This window comes from Oryx dammah, unplaced genomic scaffold (genome assembly GCF_014754425.2).
Source record: "Oryx dammah isolate SB20612 unplaced genomic scaffold, SCBI_Odam_1.1 HiC_scaffold_5, whole genome shotgun sequence".
In the NCBI taxonomy this organism is placed as follows: domain Eukaryota; kingdom Metazoa; phylum Chordata; class Mammalia; order Artiodactyla; family Bovidae; genus Oryx; species Oryx dammah.
The window spans coordinates 71,521,434-71,548,621 of NW_024070189.1; the positions used below are offsets into that span (position 1 = coordinate 71,521,434).

Below are 27,188 nucleotides of genomic sequence, written 5' to 3' on the forward strand. Positions count from 1 at the left end.
CTGAAGTGAGATGGCATATCTCCTGAAGTGAGATGGCATATCTCCTGCCCATATGGCCTTGTGCATGCGTGAGTAGGGTCCCAGTCAGCTTTGATCAGTGACACCGTACTGTTAATGCCCACCAGACTGAGGGGCCTCAGAGTTCATGGCGAGACCAGTGCTGACTTGGAGATGTGCCAGAAGCTCCTGTGATGGGGATTAAAATGCAAATCTCCAATCCCTGCTCCTTCCCCATTCTGATTCAGGGGAGATGTCTAGGAATCCACGCTTTTACCAAGCCCCTACCATCCCCTACTGGTTATTTTCTTTCTTACTGGTGCCAGTGGTCTGAAAACCTCTCTTTGAGGAACACTGCCCTAGGTCTTTGCCATGGGTGCTGCCAACAACAGGGTGTTACCCATCTACCCTGGGTTGCTGGTTTTCTGAATTTAAATTCAGAAACTTCAATTCGTCCCAGTCTTATTCCACTGTATTACATTTAATCCCTGTCTCCCACATCGAGCCCTCTCAGGATATGGAGGATGTAGGGCAGGGGGCTTGCTGTTTTCTACAGCTTCCTGTCATTCCCAGATAAGTCTGGGAAGTTGTATATGCTTTCAATCAAGTTGTTACTAAACAGATGGCTCAGAGCAGGACCAAGGACAGCTCAGTGGCTCTCTATATGCTACCTACAAGTTGCAGTGGGACAATAAGTCAGCTTCTCTTTCATCCACTTGGGAAACTTCTGATCACTCCATCCTTTAGCTCACATATAACTGCCACATCCACAGAATAAATGGAAATACCCTGCGTAGCCAAAGACTCATGAGCTCCCTGCTTTGCTCTGATCTACTAGGCCAATAACCCAATCAAACAGGAAATTAGTTTGGCAGGAAGGACTTGTTCTTAGTGGCCCCAGATTGGCTCTTGATGGTCCCTTCCATGATTCCAGCATTCATATCTGCCCACTGCTCAGCATTTAGTTTCTGTCTTCTGAAAGCAGTATCTTCCTCTCTTTCCTTTGAGGGAGCACGCCTCCCCACCGTCACTGCATGAGATTCATGTGGGGCTACCCCACCCCAGTTCCAGAGGATGGCACATATTTCAGGATGCACAGCATCAACTATTCCCTAAACTGTGTGATTCAATCAAGGATGAATGTGTGACCAAAGTCAAACCACTAAGGCTCATTTCTAGGACTTTTGTTGGGACTAAGGAGAGAAAGAATTTCTTCTCTTCCTGGACTTGAAGAAGGAAAGAGGTGATCTTAGGCCTTCCATCCTGTGAGGAGCACATGCCCAAGACTAAAGCTTGGGCAAAGAAGAGCAGAGCCTGGAGAAGAGAGAAGGGCTAAATCCTGGTTCTTCATTCAAATCCCCTGGATCCAGCTGCTCCTGAAGCTACCAGATACACACTTGTTTTTCAGAGTGGTTTGTTGTTGTTGTTGTTGTTGCTAAAGCCCACTTGGGTTTCTATCATTTTTTTATGTGAAAGAATGACACGGAATCATCCTTTATAAAAATCTGTTCTAGAGCCTTGCCTAGGATAGGGAAAGTATTTATTAGTGCCTAGTGTTTGCATGGCTCAGTGTTACCCTTTGGGGGAAACTGCAGCCTGTGGGAGTAGACATAGCATTAGGCTGTAGTGAGAGCTTGGCTATAACACAAATGAATGTGTAGGGGTTAAGAATGTAGAGAGACTAGAAACAAACCTCTTCACAGGACCCCCAGCAATAACTGGACCATTCCCTTCTGCACATAGAATCCCAACATCCACCCATTCCCTGAACCCAAAACACACACACACACAGCATACCCTTTTAGAGGGTTTCAGTTTATATCTGCTCAAGTAAACCAATTCATCCCTGCACTTTCCTGCTCATTGGTACAGAGCACTGTGCAATTTAACAAAAGTATCTTCCTGGTTCTTCACTAAGCAGATTTTCTTTTAGAATTCTGTCTTAATTCTTTCAGGTCATTATAACATCATTATCCTTGGTGGCTCAGTAAAGAATATGCCTGCAATGCAGGAAACCTGGGTTTGATCCCTGGGTTGGGTAGATCCCCTGGAGGAGGGCATGGCAACCCACCCCAGTATTCTTGCCTGGAGAATCCCAAGGACAGAGGAGCCTGGTGGGCTACAGTCCATAGGGTCACACAGTCAGACATGACTGAAGTGACTTAACACAGCATAGCATATAACAAAACACCACACAATATCCACTCAATCTCTGCTTCTAACACAAATGGACTTTCTACACACTACCCACACAGATGCACACAATCAATAATATAATCAACCAATGCTGAATCAATATTGAGAACAATCAATAAAAAACACATATTATCTCTGTGTATTTACATATGTAAAAATACTGCCAGATATCGCTACTTCTTTCATGCACAGACTATTTTTTGTGTCCATGCTCCATGCAGTCCCATGCTACTGAGAATTTTGTGCCTGGTCCCCTCCTATGCCTCTGCTCAAGAAATGAGGCGTTCTCACCATGGAGTCTTCAGGACCAAGGCCAGCGCCTGACATTTCTTGAGATACCGTTAGCCCAGCACAGGACTAAGCTCCTTACCTGGTTAATCTCTATGGATTCTCACAGCCCCTTAGGAAACAGATGGTGTTATAACCCCCACTGTGTGGACACAAAAACTAAAGCACAGAGAAGGGATGTACTTGCCTAAAGCCACTCAGCTTGTAAGGGATGGGACAAGGATTTAAACTCAGACTCTGCTCCAAAAATGTTTGTTGAGTGATTGAAAGAATGTTCAGTCTAACAAATGGTTTTATTAGAGACACATGATCCTATGATATATGTGCTACCACACACACACAATCAGAAACACAACCAGAGATAACCTTTCCAGCCCCACGAACTCTATGGCATCTGCGACTCAGGCGTTTCCCTGGCTACACGGCCCCCATCTCTAATGTTCCCTACTGGGCGCTCTCAGGCAGGTTTGAAGGTGAGGTGTTCCCTGCTGAGGGGCCAGGGTGAAAAGGAGGGGGTGGGGGAATTGTCAGGAAGGGGCAGGGGGAGCTGAGGAGGAGGAGGAGGAGGACAGGATTGGACCAAGTGGAAACCTGGCACCATGCCCTCTGCAGATGACCTGATGAGCATTTTGCAGAGTTAATTTCATTAGCGTCTCTGGGAGATGAACAATTAGCAAGATGCTCTGATGCCTTTAAAAGCTTAAGAGAGGGAGAAGGATGCCGTTCTGGCTTCCCCGTCTGACCGCAGTGTCCCTCCCTCCCTGTACTTTTGCTGTGGCTCCCTCCATCTCCATCTTCATCTCCCATCCACTCTCACTCCACCTTCCCCTCTCCTGCCATCGCGGAATCACTTATACCCCCCACCACCCCTCCCTGCTCCTCAGCCTCCACGATGGCCCCTCCTTCCTTCTTCTAGGCTCCCGTCTGCCCCTTGGCAGCCCCATGTTGGACCACTGCCCACAGAGCATCAATTGGTCCCCTGTGTTCTGATCACTCAGACACCCAGGGCTGATGCTTGGCACTGGTCCAATCTTGCAAAGAGCTTTCCTTTGGCACCCACAAAAGGCAGGGTCAGGTAGAAAGTCTCTGGTTTTTTTGGTTTTTTGTTTTTTTTTTTCCTACTGATTTTGGTACCAGTTCTTTGGCAATCTCCAGAGGAGGTTACATCCCTGACAACTTGGAGCTCCCATTGCAATCCAGGAGCTGGTGGGTGTGCAGGGCTGGAGTAACTTTTTGCCTCCTTCTTGGAACTGGGAGGAGGTTGGGGGGTCCCTGGAGAGAGACCCAGGTCAGTGTGGCTCTAGTGCACAGGTGGAAAAGGGGGCTCCAGACACTTGGGTGAGTGTTTGTTTCAGCCTCCAATTACACACTTCTTGTGTTGGGATCACACTCCTTATTGTGACTTCTGCAAGTCCTGGTCAGTTGGAGGGGTCCTGGTCCAGTGACCAGACTCCCTTGAGTCTCTTTGAAGTTCCTTGGGGCAGCTTTGCCATAGTGAGGCCCTGCCAGCCAGGGCCCAGCCTTTGCGAGTTGAGATTCCAAGTTCTCTTGGATTAGGTGGGGGCTCCAGACAGACCCTGTCCTCTCAGCTCAGGTGATCTCTGGTAGTTCTATTTCCCTTCCACCTCAGAGCCCTCCCTTGGTCAAGGCATCAGGGAGGCACACTGGGAGCTTGCTAAAACCCAGATTTCTGGACTCCCTCCCAGGCGTACTATGGGTTCTCAGCGGGGGGAGGGGCCAGGGATCTGCATTTTAAGAGATTTCCATCTGGGCCCACTAGACCGAGAGCCATGGCACATGACGTCAGGGGTTGTAGGCCACCGGAGCCAGAAAATCTCACTCTACATCATGAATTCTCATCAGGGGCAGTATCACTCCAGGGGTGATACGCAAAGAATTGGTTTTTTGGGGGTGGAGGTGGGTGAAAAAAATCTGACTCTTTCTCTATATAAGGCACAGTACACCAACAGAGAGACAGGGTATTGTGGTATTACAATTTCAGAGAGGGGGCGATTAGGAGAAAAAAATGTAGAGGCTCCTTATGGGGGCGAGAGTGAAAAATAGGTTGAGGAACACTGTTTACTACTGAAAGGTCCTAAAAAGCATGAGAGCATGACACAAAACTAACCCTCCATATGGGGACACAAGGGTACATACACCCGGTTGCACGTACACACACACACTCAGATTTGCACACGTCAGCACACTCTGCCCAGAACGCATCCAGAGGCTTCTGCTCACACATATGCAGATACACACGCTCCCATCCTCACCCTCCCACACAGACACCAGGAGGCTCCAATACCACTGCATTAGTGAAGAGGGGACTAGGTTAGGATTTTAATAAGCCCTTAAATAAATAAATATATAAACCCCCTTTACCGGGGCCTCTGTGCTTCTTATTAATGTGACATCCTTGGCCTCACGCTTCTGGAGAACAGAGTTGTCTCCATGTGTGTGGGCGTGTTTCTGAGGTGCTGTGTTTTGCGCATGGCTGTGAAGGAGCTTGCCTGTGACTGGGTGTTGTGTACAGGTGTTTGTGAGGTGTGTGCTGGGGCAGAGTGTTCTGAGCAACAGGCCAGAAAGGAGTGTGTGTATGTACACTTGGGGGTAACTCTGGGGTTCTTAGCCAGACGCTGGCCAATTTTCATGGAGCCTGGGCTCTGAATTCTCTCTGTTCATCATTGTTTTGCTTACTTTTGTCAACACATAGTACACGCTCCATAACTATGTGCTGAATAAGTGAGTGACTAAATGAATGTAATTACAAAGCATCTTGAGCTCTGTTCTCTGAATTAAACTTCATAAGTTGTCCCATGTCCTCAGTCTCACCATGCCCATTTTACAGATGAGAAAACTGAGGCCAGGGCATTGAAGGCAGCATACTGCACCATCACCATTAAGTAAGTGGTAGTTTATTACAAGTCTTCCACATCCCAGGCTTTACTCAGGACCCATTGCTACCCTACAGGCCCTAGGGAGATTCAAGTAGGGTGGCCCAGAATCACTTCCAAAAGGGCTGCTGAAGAGGTGGGCGTGTTGGAACCCAACATCTTCCTGAGAGGTTCCTGACAACCCCCCTCCACTTTTCCCTCTGCTCCTCCATGGTACCACCAGACCCCTGGCCCTCACAGCCTGCAGTCCCAGTCCCTGGAGGGCCAGCTGAAACTAGGCAGAGCAGATGGGCGATGCTCACCCAGCGAGGCAATTCTGACTCAGTCCCTCGGGGGTTGGTACATACTGTGTGCCAAGGTTAATTAAACTGGTAATTAGAAGGAGAGATGCTTAATCTATTCAGTTAATAAAATAACCCCCTTGCACGAGCACGTGCACACAGTTGGTTGGCTGGGCGGAAGCAGAGAGGCTGCAGCCCTGGTGTTATGGGATCAGTAGAGTGGAATGCTCCCTGCTCCCTTGGGCACTGTCCTCCTGCCCTCTCTGCTCCCTGAGTCCTAGAACCAATTCCTGGGTCTGCCTCTGTCACCTTAGGGTGGGATCTTGGAGGGAGCTGTGAGGAAGGTCAGGTGTAGGGAGGCAGCCAGGGTACCTGGGGATGTCCCAAGGTGGAAAGGCAGAGCTCACAGGGTTTGCCAGCCACCAGCCCAGCCTGCCGTGGGTTGAGGGGAGGCTCCAGTGCCAACTGGGACCCTCATGCCTTCCTGTGACTCTTCACGTCACTTCCTTCCAGGGCTAAGTCTGACCATTCTACTCTAAATAACATCCTTGGTGAATATCTTTAACAATTAAACTGTAATTTCATGTATAAAACATGAATACCTTATTTTTCTTAAAAAAAAAAAAAAAGACTACAAATGCCATCCCTCCTCCCAGATCTCAGGTTTTGCCAGGGAAGGGACCACTGGTGAAAGTCTGGTGGGTCACCTTCAGAGCCTTTCTCTGCTTGTACGCAGGTATAACACATTGAGATAAGGAGGTGAAGTTTTGCTTGATGTTAGATTTTTTTTGGTCTTGCCTGGAAAATCCCATGGGCGGAGGAGCCTGATATGCTGCTGTCCATGGGGTCACTAAGAGTCAGACAGGACTGAGCGACTTCATTTTCACTTTTCACTTTCATGCATTGGAGAAGGAAATGGCAATCCACTCCAGTGTTCTTGCCTGGAGAATCCCAGGGACGGGGGAGCCTGGTGGGCTGCCGTCTATGGGGTCTCACAGAGTCGGACACGACTGAAGCGACTTAGCAGAAGCAGCAGCAGTATCTTACTGTATCTCTCGTTCTGCTGTGTGTGTTTTCCCCATTCAGTGTGCAGAAGTGACATTTTCTTCAATCAGATTTCACAAAGATGGAAGTTTCCAGGAAGGGAGAGGAGTCTTCCTCGCCCTCAGGACCTCATGCTGAGAATGGCCTGGGGCCTGCATCAGGGCATTCTCTGACTATGGACTCTCAGCCCAGTGGGTCCAACCCTGCGCTCCCCAGGCTGCTAGCCCAATCCCATCTGCCTGAGTGCTCCCCTAGACCCTGTTACTCTTCAATGATTTGACTGAGTTGGGGTCACAGCAGTGTCCCCTCCCTCCTCCAGCCTCTGTTGCTGAGACACCAGGGCTGCTTACACCAGGCTGTGTGTGTGTGTGAGGCTCCCATGGCCCCATTGCAGCAGCAACCCCCATCAACCTCACGTTTCTCAAAGCAACCAGCTGCCTCCTGCTTCCCACCTCTGAGAACCACTGGGGGACTGAGTGACACCCTCCCTGGGGGTTTCCTTGAGGACAAAAGAGCTCAGCTCACCTGTATGTATGGCTTGCCAGAGAGAGGAACCGCTGAGCTCTCTGCCAGCTCCTGGCAACTGTGACAGGCAGGCCCAACTGATCGGCAGAAGGCAGCAGGCAAGGGAGGAAGTGGGTCCCTGCGGTGTACTTACTGCAGGGTAAGGGGCTTTATTAACCTCCTAGTGATCGGTTTAATAGTTGTTGAAGTCAGGTGAATTCAACAACTGGAGCAGGCGGCACTGAGGCTGTAGTGCCTGAGCTGATGTAAAGTGGGGGGTCTAAAGGGGCTTTAACTACCAGAGCCCCAAGTCAGCTTCTAATCTAAAGGGGTTAACAGGACACTTTTTAAAGGGCAAGAAAGAGGTTAGAGAGTGAAGGTAGGGCTAGACAGGGCATGGGCTCAGCCTACCCATTCATCCACCATCCAGCCACCCATCTACTCATCCACCCACCCATCCACTCACCGATCTACCCATCCACCCATCTACCAACCTACCATCTATCCACTCATCCACAGACTCATCTACTCACCCATCTACCAACCTACCATCTATCCACTCATCCACAGACTCATCTACTCACCCATCCACCCATCTATCCAGCTACGTACTTACCCATTTCCTCACTGACCTATCCACCCATCCACTCATCTACCCACAAACCCATCCACCCACCCCTCCACAAACCCACCCGTCCATCTACTCACCTACTCACTCATCTTCCTAACTACCCATCCACCATCCACAAACCATCTCTCCAACCATGAACTCATTCATTTAGCAAGCATTTTTTGACCCCTAACTTTATGCCAAGCCCTGTGCTGCGTATGGATCTTGTTTTCTTGGATCTCATTATTCCAGAGGGGCTGTCAGGCAGGACAGAGACTGGCAATAAAAAAAACAACAAGATGGTGAAAAAATATAAAACGTTAAAGTGAGAGAGAGTGGAGGGGAGAAGGCATGGAAAGCAAGGAAACTCTGATAAAGTGATGTTTCAGCTGAGACCTGAGTGAGGAGAAAGTGACAGTTGCTTGAAGTTCTGGGGGAAGAGTGTTTCCGGCAGAGGGAACAGCAAGCACAAAACATTTGAGAAGGAAATTAACTTGATGTACTTGTGCCACCACAGGAAAAGCGGTGTGGTTGGGGCACAAGGGGCTGGCAGAAGGGGATACAGGGGGTTGGGTCTGAGAGGTGGCGGGGACCCAGATCCCAAGCACACTCGAAGGGGAAGGAAGAAGAACTGGACTCGTCCAAGAACAAAGGGAAGCCAGGGGAGAGTTTAGAAGGAGGAGTGATATGACGTGATCTGCTCCTGAAACTCACTCTTCTTGATGCCTTAAAGTGATGACTATAGAACAAGGCGGAGAGGAGGGTGGTGGCCAGTGATTCCTAAGTCCCTTTCCATTTCAAAATCCTGCAGTTCCTCACTTGTCTTCAACTCTAAAACAGCGTGAAAGATGATCTCTAACATCTGAAGGGTGTTTTCACCATTTACAGTTCACATTTGTGGAACGATTCTGTGTAACTCTCACAGTAGCTCCGTTCAGTATCAAGGAAGTGACCTCCTCCGAGTGCCTGCAGGGCAGCCCCAGATTGGAGCCTGCCAACCTGAAGCCCTAAAGAGCGCTGCTCTGCAATGCCTGCTGGAAGGGTGGGAATGCCGCTGTTTGTCTTGCTGCGAACGTCTGTTATTTGTGGCTGGGCCCCCAGACACCCTCTTCTGGTAGCAGCAGTACCTTGTCCCTTTGGAGACCCTTCTCCACCACCACTCACAGTCTTTGTGGTTCAGGTAGAGCCACCACCTCTCCCTGGCTTCAGGAGCGATCAATCAGAGATCCCAGTATCCTGGCTTCCCATTACCCTGCTGGTTGGTTCAGGTTAGGCTCCCAGTTTGTGCCAGTGAGAATCCATCCTGGGACTTAAACCAGGACTTAAGCTTAATGGGAGATGTTTCCTTTCAGATGGGGTTGTTCATCTGTCAGCATACCTGACATGAGTGGGTGTTGGCCATTTATTGGCAAGATCCTGCCCCAGAGAGCTAACAGAGACAAGGAGAGAGACTCATTCTGTTAAAGTGCCCTGATCCAGCCTTACCTAAAGGCAACATCCTCTTCCTAACTTTTCAATTACAAGAACCCATGAATTCCCTTTTGTGCTTGAGCAACTTTGAGATATGATTTCTGACCCTTGAAGCCAAATGGGTCCTCACCAATGCACACTTGCACAACCCTTGAAGATTTATAAAAACACAGTCACATGAAGAGCTGGGTTCATTCTTACAGTGGCTTTGGGAGGTAGGCATTATTATCTCTATTCCACAGAGGAGGCCAGCTCGGCCAAAAGTCAAGATGTGTTGCCAGGCGCGGGGCTGGGGCTCACACCCCAGACTTTAGTTATTCTCATCTTGGAGGATGAGTGCAGTCTCTTTGTACAGCTCTCCTCCAAGCATCCCTGTTTGATCACCAGTAAAGAAACACAAGCTGGAATCAAGATTGCCGGGAGAAATATCAACAACCTCAGATATGCAGATGACACCACCCTTATGGCAGAAAGTGAAGAGGAGCTAAAAAGCCTCTTGATGAAAGCGAAAAATTTGGCTTAAAGCTCAACATTCAGAAAACGAAGATCATGGCATCTGGTCCCATCACTTCATGGAAAATAGATGGGGAAACAGTGGAAACAGTGTCAGACTTTATTTTGGGGGGCTCCAAAATCACTGCAGATGGTGACTGCAGCCATGAAATTAAAAGACGCTTACTCCTTGGAAGAAAAGTTATGACCAAACTAGATAGCATATTCAAAAGCAGAGACATTACTTTGCCCACAAAGGTCCATCTAGTCAAGGCTATGGTTTTTCCTGTGGTCATGTATGGATGTGAGAGTTGGACTGTGAAGAAGGCTGAGCACCAAAGAATTGATGCTTTTGAACTGTGGTGTTGGAGAAGACTCTTGAGCGTCCCTTGGACTGCAAGGAGATCCAACCAGTCCATTCTTAAGGAGATCAACCCTGGGATTTCTTTGGAGGGAATGATGCTGAAGCTGAAACTCCAGTACTTTGGCCACCTCATGGGAAGAGTTGACTCATTGGAAAAGACTCTGATGCTGGGAGGGATTAGGGGGCAGGAGGAGAAGGGGACAACCGAGGATGAGATGGCTGGATGGCATCACGGACTCGATGGACATGAGTCTGAGTGAACTCCGGGAGATGGTGATGAACAGGGAGGCCTGGCGTGCTGCGATTCATGGGGTCGCAAAGAGTCGGGCACGACTGAGCGACTGAACTGAACTGAACTGAAGCCCTCTGCTCACCCTTTGCCTACCCAGCAGCAGGCCCCACTTTCTTGGCTTCTCTTTCCTGGTCACTGTCCCCACCAGCCTGCAGTCCTTGTAAGCCTGGTGCCTGTGGCTTGCCTCCACTGACATTTTAAGCAGACAAAGCCCTTTTAGGAGCGTGAGTGACTCTAGGGAGACAGACAAGGCCTCTAAGACCTTTCTCCAACCTGCTGGGAAGCCACAAGCCACAGAGAAGTGGGATGTAGAGTTCCAGTCCTACTCTTCTCAGAAGCAGTGTGACTTCACACACGTGATTTAGGCTCTCAACTGCCTCGTCTGTGAGTGGACCTAGTAACACACCAGTTTCAGGTGATAAACATGCCCGTTTCTTCAGCTGCATTTCCCTCTGCCCTGTGCAGTTTCCTGGATGTGGGCTCCCCTTTCTGGGGACACTTGGTCTCCTCCTCCAGGATCCACTCCTTCACTGAGGGCCTATTTATTTATTCAATGCCTATTGCATTCCAGGCTCTGCTCCCAAAGGTGGGAAACAGCAGGGAACAAGACAAGAGCTTGCATTCTATGGAACAGGGACCGACTACAACCGCATAAAGGAAATAGCTTCATATAGGCGCTCCACAGAAAACAAATAAGCAAAACCCAAGGAGATGAGACCATGCTCAGAGGAAGGAGCGGGGCACTAAGCGGGTGAGGAGACTTAGCCACTGAGACGTAAATGATGAGAGGAAGGCAACCATGGTAAGAACCGATAGTTTGAAAATATACAACAAAAAAATTAAAAATAATAATACAAATAAAAAAGAAAACAAGAACTGATGGTTTGAGCATCCCAGGCAGAGAGCACAGCAAGTGCAAAGGCCCTGAGGTAGGACCAATTGGAGGAACAGTAGGCTGGCGTGGATGGAGAGCTGAGTGAGGAAAAGGTGGCCCATGAAGTTGGAGAGGTAGATCGGGTAGACCCTGGGGCCTTTGTAAACTATGAATAGGATTGGAGCTTTATTACATGTGCAATGGGAAGCCATGGAGGGGATGTAGGCAGGTGAGGGACGGATCCTACACTCATTCTAGGAGGAGTGATCTAGCAGTTCTGGGGGTTGCTTAGCAGGGGCAAAGAGCAAGCAGGGCTGCCAGCCTGAGCCCCTGTCTCATCCAGACCCTTCTGCAGCTCAGCCCACCCATCCAGCCCACCCCCACCAGGTAGATGGTGTTGGGAGCCCCTAGTGCTCTCTGCTCACCTGCAGATCCTTGTGACTAGTGCTGGGCACCCAGAGAAAGATGCACTTTGATAAACTCGAACAGACACTATGGTTTCTCCACCAGTGTCCTCAGCTCCTCTTTGATGACCCATCCCCAGGGATTCGCACCACCACCCCAGCCCCACCCCCACTGCCCTCACGTGGGAAATGGTCCGGAGTTTCCTATTACTAAAGAAGCCTCTTGTAATGTGGGAGACCTGGGTTCGAACCCTGGATCGGGAAGATCCCCTGGAGGAGGGCATGGCAGCCCACTCCAGTATTCTTGCCTGGAGAATCCCCATGGACAGAGGAGCCTGGCGGGCTACAGAGTTGGACGCAACTGACGCGACTAAGCAGGGGCAACATCACTGATAAAGACACACCTCCTCCCAGGTAATTTGCGCCAAAGGGAGGGCCCCTCCCTCTAATGCCAGGGACCATTTCCCTTCTCAGTAGCATCTCAGGATTTGGAGGGGCCAAACCCCCTCCCCACCCCCACCCCCCACCCCAGCATCTGTGGCTGCAGGAGGCAGCCATGTGAGCAGCAGGGTGTGCCCTTGGGACCACGTGTGTGAGAGCTGACGACCAAGGGCAGGAGGCAGGCAAGGATCCTGGTGGAGCAGAGAGAGGCCCCAGGCTATGGGAACCCAGCCACCATCGCTTGTCTGTTCCCATCAGGAGAGCCATCGGCCTTGCTGGCTATTTCATCTGTGTTTATTCGTCTGTCTGCCTGTGTCCTGCTCTATCTTCTGATGTGTCTGTCTCTCAGTCTTCAGAGGCCCCTTCAGCTGGAGTCAGTGTTTCTGAAGTCAGACACTGCCCGTGTCTTTCCCCCCAGGGGCCGGGCACGCACGCGTTCTGGCCACGGGGAGCTGGTCCACGCCCCGTGAGAAAGAGTAAAAACAGCTCCTCAGGCTGTGCAGTACTTTACAGTTTGCATGTCTCTGTCCCACGCGTATGTTTAATTATATCCTTGCCTTGTTCCCGAAGAAGTTCAAGGCGATAGTCCTCTGTTCTTCGCAGTGGAATGGGCCCCAACCCAGCCCCTTGCTAGGCAAGGACACAGAGGTTCAGAGGGGCTTCGTCAAGGTCATGGAGCAAGTGCTTAGGCCAGAGCGGGGACCTGAGCCTCGAGCTTGGGTTGGATTGCTCTTGCAGGAAGTGTCCAGAGGCCTCCTTCTCCCGGAGGTTTGGAGCTTGCTCTGCCTGGGGTGTCACTGGCACCTGCTCTGTCACAGGTTCAGTGGGTAAAGCCAGGTGCTCCTGGCTTGTCCGGGCCCTGGTACAAGCCTCAGTCCTTCTGTCTGGAGCCCTGGGGAGCAGTAAAGTGGGAAATCCCATGGAAAGGGAGATGGAGATTGAGACTCTGGGCTGGGGGTGGGGGCACCAAGGGGTGGTGAACGCCCCTGCCTCTCCCTACTATGCAGCCTGGACATGAGGGCCTGAGGCCTGGGAAGGACTGGAGGGGTCTGGAGGGGTCTGGCAGGAGAATGGGGAAAGAAGGGGCTGCCCAGATGACAGCAGGTGACAGGATGACTCAGAGCCCAAGCTGCTGCCGCTGCATCAAAGGAGGGGCGCAAGGGGGAATGATGAGCCTTGGCAACCGCTCCCCCAGCTGCTCTGGGTTTGAAGCTGAGCCACTTTGCTGGCTCCAGCACAGCGCGAACAGGTGGCAACAAGATTGGCAGAGCCAGGAAAATCCATCTTGCGGAGGCCAGCGTGCAGCAGAGCGGGAGAGGAGCAGCCAGACGCGGGGGAGGAAGGTGGGGAGGGGCAGGGGTTGTGGGGAGGAGACCCTCCACTCCCTTCCACAAGCCCGGCCACCCCCAGGGGCAGACCCTCTCTGCCCCCCTCCTCCCCAGGTGTCTACATATCCCCATGCAGCCACCTCTGCACACCCAGGCCAAGGCACTCGAGAGCCCTCGAGGACCCTGAGGGCACACGGGCTGGCCAGGTCTCCTCCTCAGAGGCTCACACGGGGCATCTACCTTCCCCCTTCGCCCCACTGCCCACACCTCCCAGTCGGCCCTGGGAGTAGAAGTTTGCCAGTTGGGTTGTCTGGCACTGGGGACATCTGAGCACCCGCTGAGGAAAGAGGCACCTGGGCCTCCCAGGTGGGCTCCCAACGCCAGGAGCTGCAAGTCAGGCTTTTTTGCCTGGTTTCTGCTCTGTCAGGAGGGGGTGGGCGGCCCAACAGATGCAGAAGCATCTGGTGAGTTGGCTGGGTATGGGCCTTACCCTGTGGTGCCGTAACTCCTGACCCCAGAGCTCCGCTAGCATCTCATGAACTCTGCCTTAGCAAGGCCATGCTTGCCTCTCAGCAGTTGCAAGGCTGTGTGTGATGCTACTGACACACTTGATTGATGCCCAAATAAACCAGGCGGTCCTGCATTCAGTCAGGCCCCATTCGGGAGATGGCTGTGGAGGCTCTCCTCTGGGTCAAGTGCTATTCCAGGTGCGCTGGACACAGCAGGGAACAGGGCAGACAAAGTCCAGGGCTCATGGCCCTTGCATGATAGAGGGACAAGTCAAACCAGCAAACACGGCAATTTTAGATAGTGTCGGGTGTATGTAGAAATATGCCAATGTCAAAAGGAACTGGAGAGGTGGCCTTCTAGACGGGGTAGCCAGGAAGGGCTTCTCTGAGGAGGAGGCATTTGAGCTGAGACCTGAATAAGGAGTCAATCACAGAAGGAGCTGAGGAAGTGTTCCTGGCAGAGGGAGCTCAGTGTGCAAAGGCCCTGAGGCAAAACAACCCTGACAAGTTGAGGAATAGAAGGAAGACCAGTGATGGCAGAAATAGTTAGGACCTGGATCATACAGGACCTGAAGGCCATGGGCAGGAACTCAGCTTTTGTCCTAAGTGAGCTGATGCAGAAAAGATCCATCTATTGGCTGTGGGGAGGACAGATTGGACCAGGTTGAGGTAAGGAGAAAGGCACTGGGAGACAGGCAGAGGCAGTTGCTGTAGAGATGGGGGCGCCAAACTGGAGTGGAGGTGGGGAGGAGGAAAGAAGCAGCTGGATTGGGCTGTGTTTTTGAAGCTGAGCCTATAGGACCACTCTGGAGTTGTATGCAGAAGAATTAAAGACAGGTTTGGAGTTGAGTTAGGGGAAGGAGACATTCCCAGGGTAGGGAAGGACTGGGGACTCCCACAGGATTAGGGAGGAGACATAGGGGAATTCTTTCTCCTCTTCTAAAAGTGGAACCCAAAGGGGATTCCCGCGCTCTGCATGGCCTGGGGCAGTACGTGCCCCTGTCGCTGGTCCCCACCTATAGGTGAGTGTCTATCCTTACCCCATGGATGTGTCCCCCAGGGCCCCAGATCTCCTGTGCATCCTGAGCAAGTCATGTCCCTTCTTAAAGATGGACGGCACTTTACAAACTCCATATGCTCAGTTTTCTTTTATTATTTTAATTTCTAAATACTTGGGAAGGTTTCCAGCATTGGCTTCTGCTATAATTCTGGCGCCAACAAACACACTTTGCTCTCTCCCCCTCCACCTCATCCCTGCCTTTATCCAAACCACAGAGATTTCTTCCAACCTGGAGAGGCTTCAGGAAGGGAAATTTAGCCAGCACGTGGATGCCCCATGGGTCTGGTCAAAGATGGAACTGACCCCAGAGGCTGTGTGTTGGGGGCTGACCAGGTGGGTAGGAGTCCAGGGTCTCCCTCAAGCTGGGAGTTTCTAGAGAAGCTGTCAGAAGGATCCTGGCAGGGGATGAGAACTGCAGCCTTCCTCATACTGCCCAGTCCGCACAGTCTTCCCCCAAGGCTTCTCCCTTTCCCAAGGCCACAGGGAGTGACATCTCCTGTCCTCTTATACTAAATTCCCCAGTGCTCACTTCCTCCAGTAGTTGGGCTTTTTTATGGCTCAGACAGCTCCCAGGGACTTTGCTTTTCTGTCTGCCTGGAGTGCTGTCCCCCTAAACCTTTGCAAAGCTTGCCCCTTCTTACACCAATGTCCCATCTTCTGGCAAAGCCTCCTCTGGACACTCAATCTGAGTTGGTGCCTGGAACAGTCCTTGAGACTCATGCTGAAATCTCATGCATTGTTTTGATGACATGATCCCGTGGGAGCAAGATCTTATCCATCTTTGGTTTGCTGCTGTGCCTCTAGTGACTGGAGCAGTGCCTGGAGTGGAGTCACAAGTACTTACTGAGTGAATGAATGGGTTTCCTGCCATCTCCTGGTTCTGCCAGCTCCCATTTGTGGAAGAAAGATGGGGTGTCCCAGACAACACGGACTCAGGTATATGGAGGACAGGTCAGCGTTTACTGACTGGTCACACATACCAAGACCAGTACAAGTGACCTTATTCAATATGTTACCCTCTCCTATACACAAGAAAATGAAAGATCAAAGGAATAAAAGAATCTGCTCAGAAGCAGACACCTCATAAGCAGGGGAGCCACGGTTGGGAATCTCAGCTTTCCTACCTACCATGCTGCAGATGGACCACAGATAGATGGCCAATTTTCAATAAAGGGAGTAATAAAGTGCACTCAGTACCCCTACAATTATCGACCATAAGTCAACGGCACTTTGATGACTCAGAAGGAGATGATTTCAAGGCCCCAGGGGGGGCCCTGTCCTGCAGGGTCCCCATCTCACACATGGCACCGCACCTGTGCACAGTGTGGGCCAGGTACAGCTGCAGCGACCCTGGGCGCTGCTTTGCAGGCTACACTGTCTCATCTCTGCAGGTCATCCTTTGCTTGTTTATACCAAAGGAAGAGAACAGTGCATTGATGTGGACTTTTCTTCAGTGTGTCATAGCAACCAGCAGGAGTCTCCAATCCTAGCCTCAGTGAGGAGGGGACAGCAACACGATGGGTCCTTCTGTTTCTCCTTCCTGCTGTGTCCCTTTCCCAGGGCATCTGTGAAGGCTCCGCTTACCTCCTCCAAGTCTGCCCCCATGGCCAGGTTTTCAGTGAAGCTGGACCTGGTGGGTTTGCAGGCATGGCCACCCTGTTCCCTGCTTAGGATTCATGCCAGATCATCCAGCATCATCTAACACGGCTGCGTTTTACCTACCTGTCCCCTATGAGACTGTAAGCTCAGTGAGGACAGGGTTTTGCTGCCTTGGTTCCCTTCTGTGTTCCCAGCACCTGGCACACAGTAGGCAGGTAGCCCATGTTTGTGCAATGAATACTCCCCCAACTTTTGTCACTCACACCCCACCTTCACACTTTTAATTGTATCTGTGTCCCCCTTGTATTATCTCATATTTTTCTTTCCAACAGCCCCCTGTTAAAAAAAAAAAAACTTAAAGAAATGAAATGTAAGGAAACTTTTTTATCACTGCCATAAATGGAAAGCCAATATCACTTGCCATAAATAGAAGACAACTGTTAAAATAAATGCCACAAAAACAAAATAGTGTGAAGAAATTTGAGCAAAAGCCTGTTGCCTGCAGAAGGCAATAGGCAGAGGTCTGCTCTCTCTTTCTCCCTCCCTCTCTCTGCTAGAGGGAGGACTCAGGGAGTGCTGGAGAGGTGTTAGAGATGGCCTAGCGCCAACCTGATTTTGTCCGTGATGGAAGGTTTTAGAGAGAACTACACAGGGAGCAGCTTTCTCACCATCTGCAAGACAGTGTGACTTGATTCCACTCTCGGTACTCCTAAAAGCCAACCCTGGCTATGGTCCTCATCCCACACTTTGGGGAGCACAGAATCTGGACCACTCAGTAAGGTTAGGGATAGAGGGACTGCTCCACAAATGCACCTGGCATTTGGGACCATTCTAGCCCCTGAAGTGTCTTCATGGGGGGCAGGGAAAGGCATTCTCTTGGGGTAGAGGTGATGGCATGTCCTGTGGGCAGAGTATGTGCATGCACGCTAAGTTGTTTTAGTTGTGTCCGACTCTTTGTGACCCCATGGTCTGTAGCCCTCCAGGCTCCTCTGTCTGTGGGATTTTCCAGGCAATAATACTGGAGTGGGTTGCTATTTCCTCCTCCAGGGGATCCACCCAACCCAGGGATCGAACCCGTGTCTCTTGAGTCTCCTACATTGACAGGCGGGTTCTTTACCACTAGCACCACCTGGGAAACCCGGTGGGCAGGGAACATCACCCTATTCCCGGGCTCTGTCTTCCCCACAGCCTTCTTCTGCTGGATTCCCAGGGCCAGTCCGTCCGTATCTGTATCTTAACACTTATCCCAGTCCTGCTTGTATCAGATGAGCTTTGTCTGAGCCTGTCTTCCTCACCTGACTGGGAGCTCCCCGCCGTGGGGACTGCCTGGTTCGTGTGCGCCTCTTCCATCACTTGGCAGAGTGTCCTGCATATGACTGGCTTTCCGGAAACATTTGTGGACTTGAATGGAATTGGTGATTAATCAAACGCCAAATAGCCAATATTTCTTCCTGTCCAGTCAGATAGTATCAAAGATTCATCTACTCTCTCAGCCCTGGCTTTTTTTCTGAAGTTTCCCCAGGACCAGGCGGGTAGATGGAGATTCCGATCTCCCCCTTTGGAAGAAATTTGTTTTCCTGATCCCTGAGCTCTTCTTCCTGGTCTGTCTGGCCCAGCTGGCAGGGAGGTTCAGCTAAGATGCTTTCTGTTGCAAGTGACAGGAAAAACTCACAGTAATGATCGTATCATGGAGGAGTTTATTGAACTAGAGAGTTTTAAAGTCTGGAGGTAGGGTTAGTATCAGGTGAGGCTTGGTCCAGCAGTTCCAAAGATGTTTACAGAGACCTCGTGTCTCTCCATCTCTCTTGTCTGACTTCCTTGTTTCACCCTGAGGCTCTACATGGAACTCCTCCCCACACCCTACCTTGGGCAGCTCCTGGCTGTCCCTTCCTAGTAGCAAAATAGCTGCAGTCATAGTACCACATCCTTCAGGGGAACAATGAAGACCTCTCCCAGGCTTCCATGTAAGACAAGGCAGACCTTTCTTTCCCAGAAGCTCTAGGAATATTCTCATGTCTCATTGGCTCCGATTGGGTGACCTGACTATCTCTGAATCAATAGACAGAGCCAGGAAGAAGGGATATGCTGAGCAGCCAATCAGGGTCTGTTCCTGAAGGTGGGTGTGGAGTCAGCTCACCAATCACAGGCTGAGACATGGCATTCATATTTCCAAGGCGAATATTGAAGGACTGTTTCTTGAAGGAAGAAGGGATGGATACTTGGGTTAAACCATGGATGTACTGAGCTGTGGGGGAGGAGAGCTGAGGGAGCCAGCCACTGTAGGGCTTCTTCCTCTGCAGGACAGGGGACTCTTGTCTTGGACCAATCCCTGAATCCAGGTGCCGTTGGGTCTGAAAAGGACACAAATAAACCACAAAGAACCTATCTCCAGTCCCCTCACAAAGACACAGACAGTGAGGACATGGAGCAACCACTGGCTCAGAGTTCTTTTTTTTTTTTTTTTAATTTATTTTTAGCTACCCTGGGTCTTTGTTGCTACACACAGGCTTTCTCTAGTTGTGGCCAGTGGGGACATTCTTCTTTCCATTGCAAAGGCTTCTCGCTGCAGTAGCTTCCCTTGCTGCGGAGCACAGGCTCTAGGGTGCCGGCTCAGTAGCTGTGGAGCATGGGCTTAGTTGCTCTGTGGCCTGTGGAATCTTCCCAAACCAAGGATCGAGGCAGTGTCCCTTGTATTGCAAGGTGGATTCTTAACCATCAGACCACTAGGGAAGCCCGGCTCAGAGTCCTTAACATGGGATCTGCAGCCAGATTTCAGGAGATTCAGAAACCTCTGAAGTTACCTGCTCGATCCTTGGGGTCCTGTGCATTCACTTTTCTGGGCGGAGGAGCCACAACTTAATGGGTCTCAGAGGGCCCTGCAGCCTGAATGAGCTTCCCTGAGAGGGGCAGCTACGTGCAAGTTTGAGCAAGAGCTGGAGGCACAATCCCGGAGAGAATCTGGGTCCCCCAGCTCCCTGCCTCTGTGTGCCTGGGTGGAGTATCACTGTGACGTTCTCACTGAGTCAGTCCACGTGCCTCGTCTCATTTAACGTAATCCTCTATATGTGCCCTTAGAAGTAGCTGCTGTCATGTCATGGGGATGAGAGGACCCATGATGTGCTCACGGTTACACATAAGTGGGTTCACCAGATCCCCACAGGTCCCCCCCGTGATAATGCTATGTGCACGGCCAGGCCTGGGGCGGAAGAGAGGCTGCTCTTGGGCTTGGTGGACCTGCAGTGTCTTTTAGAGGTCATCTGCTGGCTCCCGGGACCCCTGGTTTCCCTTGGGTGGCAATGACTTCCCTACAGAGGAGGCAGGGGAACCAAGCTAACATTTGGGCCGCAGAGTCTGTCTCCTAGGTGCTGTTCCTACAGACTCTATCCCTACTCTCTGTCCCTTTAGCGCCACTTGACAGGCACCACTGACCTTCCCACTCCACAGGCGAGGAAATGGTAGCCCAGAGGGTGAGGTCACTCGGCCCAAGTGACACAGTGGTAATGGGGCTGGGAATTGAACCCAGATCTGTCTGAAGCTAGAGCTAACTGGTGCCTTCTCTCCTGCCTTGCTCACTGTAAACAAGAGAGCAAAAACTTCCACTGTTTCACTGAGGGCCCTGGGACAGCTGCAAGGCTGGCCTGACCATCACTTAATTTAGATTTGCTCCTTACAAGTTGTCAGGGACGTGCCAGGGGCCATGGCCTGGTTGGGGACAGCCTGGCCCAGCCTTATTTCTCCTCCCGCCCTTCCAGCCTGCCGGTCTCATCCAGCACAGAGGTCACCGGCCCTGCTGCCCTCCACAGGACCCGGCCACGGTGGGCTCCGGCACGCGGGTGGGGGGCTTGGGGCTTTCTGCTCCAGCGCACAAAGCCACCGCCACCACCACACACTGCTCCGAACCGCTCCGAAAGCCATAAAGCAGCTGAGAAAAAATGACAGCGGGCGAGGAAACGAGCCACGGAGGAAATTAACTCGCACCCAGGGAACCACGCGGCTTTCTGCTGACAGAGAGGGCCGGCTACCTCATAAAACTAAACACTTAAACTCTCCTCTTTACAATAATTACAGCGCCTTGAATGCCTCTTTTCTCTGCCCCGGCTGGCCCGGGCCGGCTCCGCACAGGATACCAAGGGGAGAAGGCTGGAAGGGGCCCCGCAGCAGGAGGATCAGCCAGAGAGCTAGCGAGTGTTAGAGCTGACCGAGGGCCTGGGGACCGGCTATTCCAACCCCCGCATTTGACAGACGAGAAACCTGGACGCCCAGAGAGGTTTTGTGACTAAGTGAAGGTCACCCAGCCAGTTAAAGGTGGAACAGACTAAAAGCAGTTCCTCTCCCCGATGGGCAGTAAGCCATTTCCACCAATCACTGCCCTTCATTCCACAAACATTTCCCGAAGCCCATTGGCGAGCCATACTTTGTGCTAGAGCCCAGGGAAAAGCCCAGTGGCTGTCCTGGCTCCAATCAGAATGTGAGCTCTGCACACCAGGGCCACATCTGGCCCCTTCGCATGTGTCCCAGCCCCCCAGAGCAAGGCCAGACTCACAGAAATCCCTCTAGGGGGACTTCAGAGCGGCAGCCCTGAACCCCTGCAGGAAGACAAGCATCCTCCTTGTGCCCTGGCCATCTGGGCAACTCCAGGAAGACGGGCAGCCGGCTAGAAGCTTTTCAGCAGCAAAGAGCCCAGGGAGCCAAGGCGTGCCTGCCAACAGTGGGGGTGTGGGGGGCGGCAGGCATCAGACTCGTAACTGAGATGAGAGGACAGGCTTTACTTCCCAGCTGCACCAAACTGCTCTCTGGGCCTTTGACCCCAGCTTCTCTCTCCTCTGCTCTGCCTTCAGGGCTGCCCATTGGCCATGCTGCAGAAGACTCCCGCCATCTGTGACCCTACACCTGCTCCCCAGGACTCCCCTCCCCCACCTCATTGCCCAGTCCTCACTCAGACTTCTCCGCCAGGAACAGCCTTTCTCTCCTGCTTGGCATGTGGCTGCCTTCTGTACTTCAGCACTCCCCCACCAGCCCCCTCCCCGAGTGAGGGACAGCTGTTGTTTTTTTCCTGCAGGCAGCGGGCCCCCTCTGTGGGACCACCCCTCCCTCTCATTCAGTTTAAAAGGATCTGATCACTCGGGAGGGGTGGGAGTGGGGGTGGTACATTCTCCAGGCCTGGCCCATCAGCATATCTCATCACCCTGGTTACTGAGGGTAGTTTGGAGATGGACAGGGAATCTGAAATCTAATCCAGGTGAATCCTGGGATGGTGGGAATGGGTTCTCTCTTTCTGCTGGGACTGCTGAGCTGAGAGTATAAGCCTGATGCTGCGCAGGACTTGAGAATAAAGCCAATGCAGAGAAGAGCTACCCGAGGTAAGGACTTACAGCTTCCTGATGATTTGTTGGGCACCTGGATCCAGCCATGCTTGAAGTTATATGAGTCAGGAAATAATATTTATAATAATATTCATAACTATTCTATTATATCCAATTTTACATTTATGTGATTAATCACATAAGTATATGTTAATTAATAATGCTTATCATGATGATTTTTATATTGTGAATAATAATTTTATAATTACTATTTTGCTTTAGTTAGTCTAAATTTAGTTTCTGTCACTTGCAACCCCCAAATTCTAAGTAATGTGGAAAGACCCCTGTTTAGGGACCCAGCTAACAGTGTTAATGGTCTCTCCCCAGGTCCTTCCCATGGAGTAACCTCAGGACCTGCCTAAGCCTGAGCTCTGGGCTGCATTATTTTACTTCTTCTACAGGGGAAGACTCTGCTATTCATCACTCTGGGGATATCTGCATTAAGCAGAGGGGTCCAGCCATTCCCATCCAGACTTCTGAAGGCCCATGTCATCACTTATTCCCGGAATCTGGCTCCCAAGAAGGTGAGCAAGAATCCAGCCAGGTCTAGAGTTTTATATTTTCTGTGATGAATTATCATACATGTAGATTTGTTAGCAAACACATTTTTGGATTAGAATGTACACTGGGTCATTGAAAGTGAAGGAGAAAATAAGGAATGAACACCTGGTGGCCCCTGCTCTACTGGTGAGTCCGGCATCCACCCCCATCTCACTCTCTGCGCCCAGATACATTCCGCCTGGAACCACCCACCCGTCTCAGGGAGTGGGCACTTAGGACAGACACCCAGAGCCTACCATCCCTGACACAATGTCAGAGTGAACACATGACCCTGCATAAGCCAAGAGGGTTCCATTCCATGAAGAGTAAAGCCCTCTCTTTCCTCTGGGGTACTTGGCCTGTAGAATAAAAGTCTGGAGCTGCTGGGACCACCACGGAGAAAGAAGCTGCCAAAGAATGAAGCCAGTGCAGAAGAAGCAGACCTGGGTGGGGGAGGCGGGGCAGAGTCCTGATGACAGTGTTTTTATACCTGGATCCAGCCATGCCTGACACTGCAGCTCATACCCTTGGACTTCTCAGTTGGCTTATTTTCTTGAGCCAGCTTGAGCTGGGTTTCTGACTTTTGCAAGCCAAACAGTACTGACTAATATGGAGAAGTGTTCCAAACAAGTCATTTTAAGGAAATAACAGTGACATTTTACAAGATGCCAAAGTCGTATATGAGTGTTACAGTAGAGACTATTAACAATAGGAGTGATGCACTATAAGAGCAGATTGGCCCCTCTGTACGGACCACGCTCTGAGTAGCCAGGCCAGTAGAATGGTGCTTTTATCTCGTGCCTTTTGGTATATGTGTGACTCTTCAGGGACAGGGTGGCTTCCACCAACCTCATTTACCTGGTGGCTCTGTGTAACTTTGTTCAGTGACTCAGTTTTTCCTCCCTTTCCTACGTATGACCAGGAACGTACAACCAGCCCATGGACCATGATGAGAAAGTACTCCCACCCTCCACCCCACAAGAACACTTCACGTGGCGGCCCTCCTGTTTCTGGCGGCTCCTGAACACGAGCTTGGCAAACTCTTCAAGCCGGAAGACATGTTACCCAGGAAAAGAATTGCTTTCAGGGACTCATTGTCAATAAATTGCTTCTGGAATTCTATTTACCTCTATTTCCCCTTTTCACACAAAGAAAACAAGACACAGATGGCTTTGCAAAATTCTCCGAAGGAAGTTGCCAAAGATCTTTAACCTCCTAAGTTCCCATTCTCTCTCTCTTGGTCCTGAATCATTCGGACCACGTGTCACTCCCCTATTCAAAAACCCAACCAGCAGCCCACTGCCGACTGAATTGAATCCAAGTTTTTGCGCTGATTCTAAATGCCTTCTGGGCCCTGCTCCCCACACACCTTTCCAGAAATAGGTCTTACTCTTCCAGGCACTCTGGCTGCTCGCTGCCCACCAGGCATGGCCATGATTGCTTGTTGAGCTCACGCTGCTCTGCCCCTGAAATGCCCCCATCAGCTTGACTGTGCTCCTACACATGCGGCCACTTCACTCCCTGGTCAGCCTGGGAGGTGGACACACCTCCATCTGTTCTGCAACAGCAAACAAGTTCAAATCCCAGTTCCAGGATCCCTGTTCCTGATCCCACTTGTGGAATCACTGCAAAGGTCACACTAAATAATCTCCTCCAAGCGCCCTGAGGAAATGGGTGGGATCATCTTTGATGGGCACACCCCTTGACTTCGGGCAGGTTTCTGGCAGGAGATAGAAAGCCACTTCAGTCATATAGGACTAAAGGCTGGAACTCTGAGGGGACTTTCATGAGCGTCTGTGCGGTCGGGGTGATAAGAGAAGCCGCAGTGGGAGTGGAGGCACCGGACACGGGAGAGAACAGTGTGACCAGAGCTGGGAGGGCCGTCCACAGGAGCCCGGGATGCAGCCACTGACAGGACCACCTCCCAGGCAGGCAGGGAGAAGGAAGAAGTACCCCGGCCTCTCTCTCTGCCCACCCTCCTGTCTGCCATGGGGGCGGCTCATTGGCTGCACCCACCTGTTAGCCAGAGAACCAGGGAGCCTGGCTGTGTGGTCATTCATGGGTCAGCCTCCCGGGCTCAAAGCTGAGAGAGCTGGGTACAGGGAGGAGCAGAGGCCTGGGGGTGGGAGGGTCCCATATTGGTTTCTGATTGCTGCTGTTAAGAAATCACCACCAACTTTGTGTCTCAGAGCAACACACCTTTCTCCCTTACAGTTCTGAAGGTCAGAGGTGAAGATGAGTCTCACCCGCTAAAATCTCGGTGTCAGCAGCATTGCATTCCTTTCTGGGCTGTAAGGGAAAATCTCTTCCTCTGCCTTTTCCAGCTTCCGGAGGCTGCCTGCACTCTTTGGCTTATGGTCCCTTCCTCCATCTTCAGAGCTGGAAACAGCCTGCCCAGCTTCACGTGGCCATCTCTCTGGCTGACCCTCTGCCTCTCTCTCCCCTACAGGAACCCAGTGTGCTTCTCAGTTACCATTTCCTTTCAGGTGTACTAATATATTTGTCCCCACTCCCCCCCGCTGTGTTAGTTTCCAAGGGCTGCTTAGTAGCAAAGTATGTCAAACCAGGTGACTTAAACAACAGGAATTTATGGTCTCACAGTCCAGAGGCTGCACGTCCAAGACCAAGGTGCAGCACGGTTGGCTCCTTCTGAGGGCTATGGAGACCCTCTGTTTCACGCCCCTCCCCTGGCTTCTGGAGGCCTCAGGTGTTCTTGTAGATGGTGTTCTACCTGCATCTTCACATTGTCTGCCCTGCGTGGGTGTCTGTGTCCAAATTGCTCCTTTTCATAAGGACACAGTCGGATTGGGGCCCACCCTAATGACCTCATTGCAACATGATTACCTCTGTAATGACCCTGCTTTCAAATAAGCTCACATCACGAGGAACTGGGGATTAGGACCCCAACATATTTGTGGGGAGGAGACACAACTCTACCCATAGCATCCACCCCGTTCCCTCACAGCCTTAATTATGTATTCTGCCTGGCTGCCCCTGCTGTTAGCAGTGAAGACCCAATCAGATCTGCCTGTTACAAAGATCTCATAGGTGACAGTATGGGGTTGTTTTTGGAGGAGGCATGGGCTCAGTTTAGGGAACATGAGGCCACCTGGGGCAGGGTAGAGCAGGTGGTCCTAGGAGCAGGTGGCAGGGTCGATAGGGAGCTGAGAGCTGAAATTCATGGGCTTGGTGAGACCCTGGAAGCACAGAGAGGGAGGCCGATGTCAGGTTCCAGGTTCAAGAGACCAAATGCTCGTTGTGCTCATGCTGAAGGAGGGAGCAGATGACTTGGGCTGAGGTTCTGTACAGGGTGAGAAATGCAGGCCGAAATGGGGAGAAGAAAGAATTGTTCACACAGCATTCCCACCATAAGCGACCTGGGTCCAGGTGGGCAGGAAGAAACAGGGGGAGATCACCAAGCAGGAGGACAAGAGGGGCCACAGCAGAGGAGGAATGGGGTGGATCAGCTCAGAGGGTGGAAGCCTGCCAGCCCCGCGGGAGTCTGCACTCACCACATAACTTGCCGCAGACTGGTTTGTGGGCCCTGGTTTTTTTCACCCTCTCTGTATCCTTTTCTCATGTGAGTTAGCAGTTCCTCTCTCTGCCCCCAGAGTTGAGTGTGTCTCCTCCCTCATTACCTCTGGGCTCAGCCATATGACAAGATTTGGTCAATGGAACGGACAGAGTGTCCATTCTGAGCCTCTTCACACGTCCATGGGTTCTCTTGCACCTCTGTCAACACCATTGGAGGATATGATTCAGCTATCCCACAGTCCCAGAGAAGACAAGAAATTCACAGAGCAGAGCCAGACCTGGCCAGCCACCTCAGGGGGCCCAGGCTGAATCAGCCAACACCTGGACAACCATGACTGCACGAACTGCATGGTGCCCATTGCCGTTAAGTTACTCACAGCCTATGGCTGTTTGTTATGTAGCAGCAGCTGACTGGTATACAGTCAGATCACACCATTTTACAGGGGAGGAAGCTGAGGCCTCGAGGTTAGAAACTTGCCCAGTGGTGTGCAAATAATAAATAGCAAAGGTCTCCTGATATCTTGCTCAAGATTCCTTCTTTCTAATCCATTGCAGTGACTGTCACCTATCTTCTGGTTTGTTCATTTGCTCATTCAATAAACATGTTTACTTGGGTGATGTGAGCCAACATAGATGACTTGGGTTTTTTCTTAGTCCTCCAAGAGCTCTACGTGGTGGCAGTAAGGAGACAGACCCCAGACAGATCATGATAACCACAGTGAGTGGGGTCATGGAAATGTGCTCAGGAGACAGGAAGAGGTACCCAACCCAACTAGGAAACAATCAGGGCAGGCTTCCTGGAGAAAGGGGTGTATCTGAGCTGAGTCATAAAAATGAGAAGGAATTGATGAAGCAAAGATGAGGAAGAAAGGGGTTTGAATGGGTGTGGGCTGGAGGTGAGATATAGACTGGGGCTGGCAGGTAGGGGCGGTGGTAGAGGGCTGCAGCAGGGAAGCTTCAAATTCCTTTGGTTATTCAAACCACTTCAGGTGAGGCAGATAGTGGTAGGATATGGGTTTGGAAGTGAAGGTAAGGTCCACATTCAGCCAGGCCCTGTATCCCATGGAAGGAGCTCAAACCTTCACAAGCAGGTGATGGGGGGCC

General features: G+C 51.3%; 1 long non-coding RNA gene across 1 annotated transcript in view; it reads left to right on the forward strand.

Annotated features, from left to right (window-relative positions):
• The window catches only part of LOC120863873, a 27,811-nt gene extending 4,139 nt beyond the window's left edge, over nucleotides 1–23,672 (forward strand). Inside the window, exons 2-3 of the long non-coding RNA XR_005721097.1 lie at nucleotides 22,338–22,534; nucleotides 23,473–23,672. This is a non-coding gene — a long non-coding RNA (uncharacterized LOC120863873). The remainder of the gene's footprint in view (nucleotides 1–22,337; nucleotides 22,535–23,472) is intronic.
• Nucleotides 23,673–27,188: the final 3,516 nt, after the last annotated feature.